Below are 14,704 nucleotides of genomic sequence, written 5' to 3' on the forward strand. Positions count from 1 at the left end.
CTTTTGAACCAGGGCTAGTTGCTAGTTTTTCAGTATGATTTGGATAACAGAATTTGATGGATGTTACAGCATGCTAAGTGTGGGAAGCCTCAGCCCCAAGATGGCCCCTGGCTGGATGCCAGGTAGTCTGAGCTTAGCTGTAAACAAGCCTTATTTGGAAGTGCTTGATTGATCTGGTGTGCTTCCTCCTTCTGTGGCCTATCCAGGATCGCCAGGTGGCATGAGCTGATTGGGCAGTGAGCACACATTTAAGGGCTTGCTGGGGCTGGGGGAAGGAGAAGCAGAAGAGAAGCAGGGGAGGAGCAGAACAGAAGCAGGGCGGAAGCTGATGTACAAGGTTCCTGAATAAACTGCTTGAAGAAGAGTCTTGGTCGTGTTTCCTTGCTGGCTGAGGTAGACACGACAGCTAAGCACAAATGTATTAATCAAGAATCTTAGGTACCATCTCTCCCTGATGCTCTCCATGGGAGCATCTAAGAGTCAGGTTTTATGCATTTAAATGAAATCACTGAGTTTCAAAGTATGAGTCTATACAACTATGCTGTGTGTAGAGTTCTTAAACTTTTGTCAAAAGTCAAGTGCCATCTCACTTAAAAGCTTATATCCTTAGGAATTTAAGGTGTAATGACAGCAAAAAGTTGGGTAAACAGATACATGGAAGAGAGTAGCAAATGAAAACTTATCCTGTAGATATATTAAATTGAACTTTGTCAAAGACGAAACATAACATGAAGAGACGACAGTCTTTTTAAATAAATACTGTTAGAAGAATTTCTTTTTATCATAAATATGTGCATGTAGACACAGGTCTTATAACCCAACATGCACCATAGATCTAAATGCAAGCCACAAAACTTTTAATCTCCTAGAAAAATTAAATAACCTGATTTGGCAGTGGAGTTTTAGCTATAACATCAAAGGTACGTTCTTTGAAATAAAAAAAAAAATAGATATTTGCTTTGTGAAAGATACTGTCTACAGAATAAAAGAGAAGCTACAGGTTTTAAAAAAAACCCCATATACCTGATAAAACATTGTCACTAAAAAGATAACAACAAGGAGGAGTTAAAGGGCCCCAAGACTGATAGCTGGGAATCCAGCATTGGACTGACTCAGATCCTCTGAATATGGGTCTCAGCTAGAAGGACTGAACAGTCTGAGGGAACTCAGACAGTGGAACCAGGATGTATTCCTGGTGCACAAAAGGACCTTGCAGACACATCCCCCATGGAGGGATACTGCCTTAACCTAGAGACAGGAGAGAAGTCCTAGTCCCCACTTCAAATGACTTGACAGATTTACATGACCCCACCAGGATGGCATTGCCCTACATGTGGAATTGGGGTGGGGGGATGGGAGGGGAGGGTGGTAGGTTGCATGTGAGGGGGCAGAGAGCATAAGAGGGAGGGAGGGAGAGAAGGAGGGATGGAGAGGGAATTAGGATTGACATGTAAAATAAAAAATAATAATAAATATATAAAAGAAAGAAAAATATTGGTAAGGTATTTGTCAGACTTTTATGTTAAGCTAGGCATCATCTGATAAAGTGTTGTCAGCAAGAAAGGTTTGTGGGTTTAGGCTTTCCTTTTAATGCATGACTGCAGGAAATTTTCATCCGTATTTCAAAGGAAGATATACTGTGAATATTCACCATTTCATACGTAGAAATATTCAAATAGATCATGCAACTGAGCAAAATGGTGTGGCTCTCAATACTGTGAAATTCTAGACATTGAGTTTAGAATAAGTAATAAAACTTTATAAATTCCTGATCTTGCCTTAATAATCTGCAATAAAAAAGACATACATTTTGACTTAAAAAATAACAACATCAAATACCTTTGCATCTCAAATGCAATATGAAAATAAAGCATGTGTTTAAAAATGGTCAAAGATTTAACAGACATTTCATTATTAAAGATATATACAGATGGCAAATTCATTCATACAGATGGCAAAAACATTCTTAAGTCTTTAGGACATCAGTAAAATGAAAATTAAAGCAACAAGGAGCTATTTTATGCTTATCAGGATGGCTAACATCTACAACCCTGAAAGCACTAAGAGTTCATAAGAATGTATGCATCAGGATCTATAAATCAGGTTTTGGTGAGAGAACAAAATGTTATATAACTGTGGATGTCATTTCACATATTTTTATAAACTAGGCATCCACTTACCATGTGATCTAACAATAATTCCACCTGCAATTAACTCAGAGAAGTTAAGAACTTCTAGTTATAAAGACTGTATTCACAATTGCCCAAATTTGAAGGCAACAAAGATGGGTATTAGTAGATCAAGAGAGAGAGCGAGATATCAAATATGTTATCCAATATTGAATGGTTAGTCTTAAATGAATATACATATGAGCAATATCAAATGGGCTTAGTATGTTGTACTTACATGTGTACACTTACACATATCCATATATACATATGTATAAACATATAATAATAATAATAATAATTAAAGAAAAGAAATTAATTTTAAATGGGTTCATGGGAGGAACTGATTAGGCTAGGCTAAGCTATGCTGTATAATAATTAAATGTATCAAATACTTTTTGACATTATTTTTTGTTAATTAAATGTATTCTTTTATTTTTATATCCCAACCACTCTTCCTCCTCCATTCTCTTCTCCCATTCTCTCCCCATACATCTCCCAATTGACTCCTCTTCTGTTTCTGTTCAGAAAGGCAAAGGCCTCCCCATGTGTCTTACAAAAGCAGGCACATCAAGTTAAGGTAGGACTAAGTTCTACCCCTTGTATTAAGACTGGGCAAGGCAACACAGTATGATGAATAAGTTCCCAGAAGCCCTCCAAAGCATTAGGGACATGTCCTGTGGCTACCACTAAGAATCCCACAAGTATACAAAGCTACATAACTGTCATACATATGCAGAGGGCCTAGGTTGTTCCCTAGCTCTCTGTCCAAAATCTGTGAGCTACTATGAGTTCAGGTTAGTTGTTTCTTTGTGTTCCTTTTGGAAGATGAAGGATTCATTTTGATGTTGACTGAAGGCAGAGGTAATGAAAGAGATGTCTTTATGAGAGTTTTTTTTTTTTTTTTTTTTTTTTTTTTGGTTTTATGTAGAAACCTGGTACAAAGGAAACTTCCACAAATCTACAAAGATGACCCATAGCTAAGGCTCCTAAGCAGTAGTGGATAGACAGTCTGAACTGGCCATCTTCTGTAATCAGATTGGTAACTACTCTAGTTTTCATCAGAGAACATTAATCCAGGGACTGAAGGAAACAGAGACAGAGACCACAGCCAAGCACTGGGCCAAGCTCAGGTAATCCTGTTGGAGTGAGGAGGATTGACATGATATTTTTAAGCTACAGGGGATTTACTGAAATAAAAGAGTATTGTATATAGTGGGTTATCTTTATTACTCTCAGTAGTTACTCAACACACTCTTGCCATGTCTTTGTCCCTCATTCAAAATCATCTTTCATAGTTCTTTCTTTGATTTTCTTTTCATAATCTTATTTTTCCTTAGATCTTATTTTTCAGTCATGGAATTTACCTCTTTAGTATAGTTATTTGTATTTCTTATTTTTCTCCCATCTTCTTCATTTTGTTCAGAGATATGACTGAGGCACCAAGAATAAAATATGCATTCAGTAAATATTTGTAGAGTAAGATGTCATAAACATGTGACAAATAGGCATAAAGCTATAAATTAAATATAGGAACCCAACATATTGTGCACAAATACCTCCTATTAACATTGGAAAATTACCATATGTAACTTATATATTAGCAAGGGAGTTTGGTATTGGTGAGGGCATAAACACACGGGTGAATGAATATAAAAGAGACATGCAATAGATGTCCAATAATTTAGGAATAAAGAAGGAAGACAATAAGATGAAAGGATGGCCATCATAAAGAAATTGTGTAGAAGGAATTCAACAATCATAAGAAAAACCGAGAGAAAAATTATTCATGACTAACCCTCATAATTTATTCAGAAATAACAAAATGAATCATAAAATTAAATGTAAAACTCTAAAACTGTTAGAAAAATAAAATAAAAAGATTAGGTTATGGAGATAACCAAAGAAACCTTAGATTAAATCAAAACTATTAACCATAAAAGGATGAAGTTGATAACGCAAATGTCCTCAAAGTTTCAATCTGCCAAATACTGTTAGGAAGATGAAAGGACAAGGAGAGGATTGAGGATAAATTTTGTCAACCACAGCTTCAAAACAGAACTAGTGTCCAGACAAAAATTCTCAAAATTAATGTTAAAATAACAAACATGACCAAAGCTATCATGATCAGACATTCATTTTAGTGAAAAGCCTAAAGATGGCCAAACAGGAAATATTTTTCATTTCACCCAAGTCACAAGCAAATTTAAAACAGATTTGTACATATCATAAGATCTATTTGATTATTGAAATTACAAAAACTGATAGGGAAGATGTGGACATCCTGGATCATTCATGCACCATATTAAATATAAAGCTATAACATCAGTCTTAAAAAAAAAACTGCCATTCTTATAAAATTGAATATTCAACTACCACTTGCTTAAAGATTTTGGTGCATTTATTCCATAGAACATGAACTCTGTTTACACAAAGTGTTGATACTATTTTTTATCACAATAGCCCAAATAGGAAATAGTTCATATTATTTCATTGCTAGAAACACAAACTGTGGTACACTTCATGCAATACCAGTTGGCAGATTAAAAAAAAAAAAAAAAAAGCTATGTCCATAAGTAATTTTAAGAGGAGGAACAAAGGAAAGACAACCTCAGTTGGTTACATTCCACATGAACTTATTTATACAGCAATGTTAAAATTATAAAATTTCTCAGACAGAGAGCAGACAAGTAGAAATGGTCATCAGGCACTGGAGAAGTGAAGACATGTATCTGTAGTTATGCCAGGATACTAGGAGGAAACCTCATATGATGGATCTGAATTGGATCATTCACTTTTCACTGAGCACAACATCCTGAACATGTGATTAAATCACAAAATAAACATACCCACATATAAAAACAAAGACATAAAATCCAATGGAATCTGAATAAAGTTAAAGAGCTTTTTCTATGTTGATATCCTGGGGTACTGTGTAGAGTAGTTTTGAGTTGCTTTTTGTCCTCTTCCACCAGCCATTGGCTAGAGGTGAGTCTGGGCCCAATTGGGGCTACCTCTCCTTTACAACATTCCCCCTCCCTGAACTCACTGGGTTGGCCCCTGATCCCACTGCTCCTGTGTCCTGTCCCCATCGAGAGCACCCTTGGAGCTCTGATACAACCCCACCCATCCCCACTGCGAGCTTGTCCCCCCTACCCTGTGCCCTACCCTTCCCACTGTCCCACTGCTCTGGTTGAGCACTGGGACAGAGGGTGGAACCAACAGTCCTCACTACTTCGGGGACTTCTCAGAGCAACTCTGAACAAAGGAGACCTGCCTATCCATGCAGGACCACCTGTAATTTCCAGCTGCTTGGTCTCTGCCCCTATCTCCAGTCTTCTGCTGGAGTCCTGGGCCCCTCCCACAGATCGGCCTATCTCTGCAGATCCACTCTGAGTTCCCACAGGCAAGATCCTTGACCCCCAAATCAGGGCCTCTGCTAAAGAAAGATGCCTCAGGTAGAGAGTGCCAATCCCAGTGAGATCCAACTATCAATGCAGAAACTTCCCAAGTATCAGCCCAGCCTTTGTCCTCTTCTGCCGGCCATTGGCTAGAGTCCACACTAATTCGGGGGACTTCTGGGAGTGAATATGAACACAGGAGACCTGCCTATCCACGCGGGACCACCCGTAATTCCCACCTGCTTGGTCTCTGACCCCCCGTCCAGTCCTCTGCTGGAGATCTGCCTATCTCTGCAGGACCACTCTGAGTTTCTTCAGGCATCTTCTACTGGATCCTCATCCCTGACCAAATTCCTGGGTCCCTGTCTGTGGAGAGACCTCCTATAGAGCTTGGACCACCCAGAGCTACAGATGTTGAACCTCTGACCCACATAAGCCCACCAGGGAAGTACCAAAGAGAAAAGGGGAGACCCCACCAACACCTACTGGAAGAAGCTATGGAAAGGCAGCAATACAAGAAAACACCTAACAAAAGAAAGACAAGCATGACACCAACAGAACCTAGGGAATCTACCCCAACTTCAAGGGAACACAACAACAAAGTAGAGGAAGCAGAAGGGAACGACTTAAAAGTTACCATCATAAAAATGATAGAGGCCCTCAAAGAAGATGTGAGAAAATCCCCTAAAGAAATGGAAGAAAAAACAAACAAAATAGTGGAAGAAATGAACAAATTCCTTAAGGAAAGTAAAGAAAGTACAGAAAGCCAAGAAAAAACAATTAAACAGGTGAAAGAAACTTGAAAACTGAAATAGAGAAAATAAAGCCAACACAAACCGAAGGAATGCTGGAAATAAAAAAACTGGGCGAAAAACAGGAACTACAGATGCAAGCATAACCAACAGAATTCAAGAGATGGAAGAGAGAATCTCAGGCGCAGAAGATAAACTAGAAGAAATAGATACATCGACCAAAGAAAACCATAAATCCAACAAATCCTTAACAAAAATCATCCAGGAAATGTGGGACACCATGAAAAGGCCAAACCAAAGAAAAATAGGCATAGAGGATGGTGAGGAAGCCCAGCTCAAAGGTGCCGAAAACATATTCAACAAAATCATCAAGGAAAACTTTCCCAATCTGAAGAAGGATATCCCCATGAAAGTACAAAAAGCATACTGAAACCCAAATAGTCTGGACCAAAGAAAAAAGACCCTTCGACATATAATAATCAATACATCTAGCATACAGAATAAAGAAAGAATATTAAGAGCAGCGAAGGAAAAAGGACAGGTAACATATAAAGGCAGACCTATCAAAATTACACCTGAATTCTCCCTGGAAACCCTCAAGGCCAGAAAGTCCTGGATAGATGTTCTACAAGTTTAGGAGAACAGAGATGCCAGCCTAGGCTACTATACCCAGCAAAACTCTCAATATGGAGAAAACAAGATATTTAATGACAAAAGGAGATTTTCCCAATACGTATCTACAAATCCAGCCCTATAGAAAGTATTGGAAGGAAAATTCCAACCCAAGGAAGGTAACTATGCCCACAAAAATGTAGGCAACAGATAATCTAACTACACCAGAAACCAAGGGTAAAGCAGAACAAATATATTCACAATACCACTGCCAACAACAAACCTAAAACAAACAAGCATCAACAATCATTGTTCCTTATTCACCCTCAACATTAATGGTCTTAACTCACCTATAAAAAGACACAGGCTAACAGAATGGATACAAAGACAGAATCCATCCTGCTACATACAAGAAACATATCTAAGATTCAAAGATAGACATTACCTCAGCATAAAGGGTTGGGAAAATATTTTCCAATCAAATGGAGCCCAGAAGCAAGCAGGCATGGCTATCCTAATATCTAACAAGTTAGACTTCAAACCAAAATTAATCAAAAGAGATGAAGACAGTAATTTCGTATTCATTACAGGAGAAATCCATCAACACAGAATCTCAGTTCTGATCATCTATGCCCCTAATACAAAGGCACCCACATTTGTAAAAGAAACGCTACTAAAACTCAAAGCTCATATAAAACCTCACACACTTATAGTGGGAGACATCAATACACCACTCTTAACACTAGACAGGACAACAAATCAGAAACTCAGCAAAGAAACAAAAGAACTAACAGAAGTTATGTATCAACTGGGGTTAAGAGACATCTATAGAACATTCCATCCAAACAGAGAAGAACATACCTTCTTCTCTGCTCCACATGGAACCTTCTCTAATATAGACCACATACTAGGTGGCATAACAAACCTAAACAGATTCAAGAAATTGGAATTGTCCCCTGTACCTTATCAGACCACCATGTATTAAAATTGGAATTCAACAACAACACAAATAGCAGAAAACCTGTAAACTCATGGAAACTGAACAATGTGCAATTGCACCACACCTGTGTAAAAGAAAACATAAAGAAAGAAATGAGAATGATGACACAACATACACGAACTTATGGGACACCTTGAAAGCAGTGCTACCAGGAAAGTTCATTGCACTAAGTACCCATATGAAGAAAAAAGAGGATAGTCACATAAGAGAATTAACAGCACAACTGAAAGCCTTAGAAGTGAGAGAAGCAAACTCATCCCGTAGGAGTAGACACCAGGAAATAATCAACTTGAGGGCTGAAATCAACAAAATAGAAACCAGGAAAACAATATATAAAAAAAATCAATGCAACAAAGAGTTGGCTTCTTGAGAAAATCAACAAGATAGACAAACCTCTATTCAAACAAACGAAAAAGCATAGAGAGAACCTGCAAATTAACTAAATCAGAAACAAAAAGGGGAACATAACAAGGGACACAGAAGAAATACAATTTTCAGGTCATACTTTGAGAACCTGTATTCCACAAAAATTGAAAATTCAAAGGAAATGGACAAATTTCTGGATAACTATCACTTACCAAAATTAAAACAAGAGCAGACAAATAACTTAAATAGAACTATAACCTGCAATGAAATAGAAGAAGTCTTCGAAAGCCTTCCAACCAAAAAAAGTCCAAGGCCAGATGGATTCAGTGCAGAATTCTACCATAAATTCAATGAAGAACTAATACCAACACTCCTCAAACTGTTCCACAAAATAGAAAAAGAAGGTTCATTGCCAAACTCTTTTTATGAGGCCACAATAACCTTAGTACCCAAGCCTCACAAGGACACAACTAAGAATGAAACCTACAGACCAGTATCCCTGATGAACATCGATGCAAAAATACTCAATAAAACACTGGCAAACAGAATTAAAGAATACATCAGAGAAATTATCCACCATGACCAAGTAGGCTTCATCCCTGGAATACAGGGATGGTTTAACGTGATCCATCAACATGATCCACCACATTAACAAACTGAAAAAGTAAAACCACATAATTATCTCCCTAGATGCTGAAAAAGCCTTTGACAATATTCAACACCCTTTCATGATAAAGGTCTTGGAGAGATCACGGATAACAGGAACATACCTCAACATAATAAGAGCAATATACAGCAAACCAACTGACAACATCAAACTGAATGGAGAGAAATTTAAGCCAGTTCCTCTAAAATCTGGAACAAGACAAGGCTGCCCTCTCTCTCCATATGTCTTCAATATCATACTGGAAGTTCTAGCTAATGCTATAAGACAACAAAAGGAGATCAAGGGGATCCAAATTAGAAAGGAAGAAGTCAAAGTGTGTCTATTTGCAGATGATATGATAGTTTACATAAGCAACCCAATAAACTCTACCAGGGAACTCCTACAGCTGTTAAACACCTTCAGCAAACAAGCAGGATACAAGCTAAACTAAAAAAATTCAGTAGCCCTACTTTTTTTTCAGAGGACAAAGAAACAGAGAAAGTAATCAGAGAAACATCACCCTTTACAATAGCCATAAGCAACATAAAGTATCTTGTGTAATGCTTACCAAACAAGTAAAAGACATATATAATAAGAACTTCTTGCTCTAATGAAAGAAATTAAAGAAGATACCAGGAAATGGAAAGCTCTCCCATGCTCTTGGATAGGTAGGATAAACATAGTAAACATGGCAATCTTGCCAAAAGCAATCTACAGATTCAATGCAATCCCCATTAAAATCCCACCACAATTCTTCAATGACCTTGAAAGGATAGTAATCAACTTTATATGGAAAAACAAAAATGCAGGATAGCCAAAACAACCCTATACAATAAAAGAACATCAGGAGACATCACCATTCCTGATTTTAAGCTCTACCACAGAGCTATATTTCTAAAAACAGCCTGGTGTTGGCAAAAAATAGACATGTAGACAAATAGAATCAAATTGAAAATCCTGATAATAACCCACACTCCTATGAACACCTGATTTTCGACAAAACAGCTAAAATTATACAATGGGGCAAGGACAGTATCTTCAACAAATGGTGCTGGCACAATTGGATGAGGGTGTGTAGAAGACTGCAGATAGACCCATGTCTGTCGCCATGTACAAAACTCAAGTCTAAATGGATCAAAGACCTCAACATCAATCCAGCCACATTGAACCACTTAGAAGAGAAAGTAGGAGGTAGGTACCCTTGAACAAATTGGTATAGGAGAACACTTCCTGAACATAACTTCAGGGGCACAGACACTGAGAGCAACAATTAATAAATGGGACCTCTTCAAACTTAGAAGCTTCTGTAAGGCAAAGGACACAGTGCACAAGACCAAATGGCAGCCCACAGACTGGGTAAAGATTTTCACCAATCCTATATCCGACAAAGTGCTGATCTCCAAAATATACAAAGAACTCAAGAAACTAGTCAACAAAACACCAAATAATCCTATTTAAAAATGGGGTACAGAACTGAAGAAACAAATATCAATAGAGGAAATCAAAAAGGCTAAAAGACACTTAAGAAAGTGCTCAACATCCTTAGCTATCAGGAAAATGCAAATCAAAACAACTTTGAAATACCACCTTACTCCTGCCAGAATGGCTAAAATTAGAAACACCAATGAGGACTTATGCTGGAGAGGATGTGCAGAAAGGGGAACACTCCTCCACTGCTGGTGGAATTGCAAACTCTTACAGCCATTTTGGAGATCAGTATGGCGGTTACTCAGGAAAATGAGAATTAGTTTACCACAGTACTCGGCAATCCCCCTCTTAGATATATACCCAAATGATGCACATCCATGCAACAAAGACATCTGTTCAACTATGTTCATAGCCAGCAACCTAGATGCCCCTCAATTGAAGAATGGATAAAGAAGATGTGGCACATCTACACAATGGAATACTACTCTGTAGAGAAAACATAATGGTATCTTGCAATTCGCAAGCAAGTGGATGGCACTTGAAGAAACCACCCTGAATGAGGTAACCCAGTCACAAAAAGAGGAACACAGTATGTACTTACTCACTCATATGTAGATTTTAGACCTAGAGCAAAGGATCACCAGCCTATAATCCATACCACCAGAGGAACTAGGATACAAGGTGTATTCGAAGAAATTCATATAAAGTCCCTCACAGAAGAAGGAAGGGACAAGTCTTCCAGAGTACAGGGGAAGTAGGGGGTAGTGAATGGAGAGAGAAGTTGGAGAAAGCCCGAGGGGGAGGAAAGGAAAACACATGCAACCAGGAAGATTGAGCCAGGTTAGGAATAGAAGACAGAGGAGAGAGAGAGAGAGAGAGAGAGAGAGAGAGAGAGAGAGAGAGAGAGAGAGAGAGAGAGAGAGAGAACATAAAAGAGGGAACCAGTATTGGTTTGAAGAGAAAATTGAACACAAAGAAATGTCTTGAGAACTACAAGACTGCTGCCAACTAACAATTTGAGCATCCATGGAAAGGCTACCATAAATGTCCATCCTGGATAGTGAGATCAACAACTAACTTATATATGGAGTCCTCAACTAATGCCTGTTGAAAACAGGAGCAAACACCCATACATAAACACTGAGTCGAACTAGAACCCAGATGCAGATGGAGAGGACAAGACCAGGCGGCAGAAACACATAGAGACAGCTTACCTGAACAAGGAGGAGCTAATGGGCCACCAGACTGATAGCTGGGAAGCCAGCATGGGACTGACTCAGTTCCCCCTGAATATGGGTCTCAGCAAGGACTGAGCAGTCTAAGAGACCTCAGACAGTGGAGCCAGGATGTATCCCTGGTGAACAAAAGGTCCTTGCGAACACATCCCCCATGGAGGGATAACTGCCTTAATCTAGAGACAGGAGAGAAGCCCTAGTCCCTACTTCACATGACCTGTCAGATCTACATGACCCCAACTGGATGGCATTTCCCTACATATGGAATTGGGGTGGGGGGTTGGGAGGGGAGTGTAGTTAGAGTGCATGGGAGAGGGCATAGAGGGTAAAAGTGAGGGAGGGAGGGTATAAGGGAGGGAGGGTGAGGGAACTGGGATCGACATGTAAAATAATAAATTCAATAAAAAATACTATGAGCTAATAAAACCCTCAAAATAGTTACGTAAAATAAAAATTATTATCATTGTAAGATAAATAATAACTGGACAATGTACTTACTTCATGTAAAGAGGCAGAGAACTTTATGAGGCAAGATTGTATTTGACCAGGTGTAGGAGATAAGTGCAGAAAATATATTTGTAAAGAATTTTCCATGTGATAAGGAAACAACACACATACACATAATCCAGCATGACACATTCAAAGAAAGTTCATGAGGTAAAGGTTGTCTGGATAGAAATTTAAATAAGTGATGAGGAATAATGTCACAGAGATATTTAGGAATAGCTGGAGAGATGATGGGCAGAGTTCAATGTCATATAGAAATTTCCACTTAAAATAATAAAAAGACAGCCACTGAGCAAAAGAACAACATAAGTTAACCATTACTCAGAGAATATTAGCAGATCACATCACATGGGGAGTTATTTCTTTTACGGACTTCAAATTGAGCTTTTAATTTTATAAGTTGCTTATTTGTTCAAGTTTGAAGAATGAGTTTGACACTTAAGATGTTCTTCTATGGGCAAATTTCAGAGTCTGTCTATTTACTAAATTGGAACAAACTCACACAACTCTTCTATTACACTGACTTCTTTGTTCCAAAACTAATAAAATTGAATGGTTACAAAACCGATACCAAAATAAATAAACCTATGTTCTAAACAATTCTGTCATGATTTTAAGTGTTTACATATGACATATGTTTGAGGAAATTTACTGATACTTTAAAAAATAAAACTCCCCCATCTTAGTAAAAATACCACATGGCCTAGAATAGCTACACGGCACAAGGTTAACAAGGTTAAAAACAGAGTATCAAGTCACTATAAATTAGTTAATTTTTCTAACGTCTGTCATTTGTTGTAAAATTAGACAGCAAGTTCTCTTCCTGAAGAATTAACAAGCAAGCATCTATCAAGGAGCTTGGAAATTCTAGCATACAGGAAATGGAAAGTGAGCAAACTAGCAAGGAGTTTGCTGAGACCTCTGTGTCAATGGCTCCTAAACAGACTTCAGCATAAACCAACACATCAGAAACCTTGAGAAAGCCTGTGGTGGAAAATTTTCTACAGAAAGTGCTATTCATGCATGTCCCCTAGGACTCAAAATCAGGTCACAGAAACTTCAGATACCTTTGTGGTGATATATTATTTATCATTTAATAAAGATTTCCTGAAGTAGCAGGATACAAAGCCAGCCACAGTAGTTCAAAATAGAAGCTAGGAGGTTGCCATACACGTCTTTAAACCCAGGGTTTAGGAGACTGAGGTAGAGGGAACTGTTAGTTCAAGGCCACACTGAGCTAGAAAAAATTGATCCAGTCTAAGTGAGTATCAGCTCACACTAAGGAGATCTTAGTACTTGGGACTCCGTGCCTTTAACCCCAGGATTTGAGATGTAGAAAAGGAAGAAGCAAAGGGACTCATGAGAGAATATTTCTCCAGCCATGTTGAGGAGAGTCAGCAGTCTAAGATTTCAGTCTGAGGCTTGCTGGAGACAGGATTGCAGTTTTGGGATTGATGGAGAGCATTGTCTCTGAGGATTCGTGGAGATAGGATTGCCATTTTACTCTGAGGCAGAGATAAGAGCTAGTGGCCAACTGCTTTGCTTCTCTGGTCTTCAACTTGAAGTTTGAACCCCAATGTCAGTCTCTGGGTCTTTTATTAATCATGTTACACACATTTCTGGGAAAGGCAGCAGCAGTTGTTCTAGAAAACTATTACCCAGCTTAGAGAGTCAGTTTCTACAATTAATATATGTCTTCATACAATTACTTTTACTCCATTTACTCTAATAAACTGATAAAATTCCTTTTGAAATGACCAAAGCAAATACACTTAGTCTTAGTTTACAGAAGAAAAATTAGTGTACCTCTGAATGAAGAATGAATGTTCTTCCTCTTTTTCATTTCTTTTTAAATGTGTGTCTCAATCTGGGTATGAAATCGTGTGTGTGTGTGTGTGTGTGTGTGTATGTGTGTGTGTGTGTGTGTGTGTATGTGTGTGTGTGTGCGTGCGTGTGTGTGTATTCAATAGCAAGTTATTGTAGTAAAAACTAAAACCTAAGATTTATCAATTTACTCAGATGGCTACAAAACTTGCCATATAACATTTCTTCACAATACACTGGTTGTGAGATCCAGAGATCCAGAGATAATTAAAACCAAACTTTTGACTTTATCTTGATAGACTATTGAGGAAGAAAAGAATACTCTTTATGCTTGTTCATTTTGCCTGCACATACACTAAAATTAAAATTATACAAGACTATCATGACCTCTGCACAGGGATGACTCATACATTTGTGAAGTTTTCCATATATTTACATATAAAGGGAGTCCACTGCTTTTTCAGTGAAAACCTTGAATGCCAGAGAGCATATAGATGTTCTACAAACTCCAAAAGACTGCAGATGCAAGCCCAGTAATACTATCACAATTGACAGAAAAAGAAATCATGAAGAAAACAAATTTAGACAATACCTGTCCACCAGTCCAACTCTACAGAAGTTATCAAATGAAAATTTTCATTGTGAAGAGAAAATAAATGTCCTTTAAGAGAATACAGGGAACAAAGAAAAAAAGAAAATCTGACAACACTTAAGTTAAAGAGGAAAAACAAAACAAAACTAACAAACAAAAAAAACACCACCACC

The 14,704-nt window shown here is 38.0% G+C and overlaps 1 pseudogene; it reads left to right on the forward strand.

The window, feature by feature from the left end:
* Nucleotides 1-14,272: 14,272 nt before the first annotated feature.
* LOC127225008 (uncharacterized) lies at nt 14,273-14,373 on the forward strand (annotated as a pseudogene).
* The last annotated feature ends 331 nt before the right edge of the window (nt 14,374-14,704 follow it).

Source organism: Phodopus roborovskii, unplaced genomic scaffold, assembly GCF_943737965.1.
Source record: "Phodopus roborovskii unplaced genomic scaffold, PHOROB, whole genome shotgun sequence".
In the NCBI taxonomy this organism is placed as follows: Eukaryota; Metazoa; Chordata; class Mammalia; order Rodentia; family Cricetidae; genus Phodopus; species Phodopus roborovskii.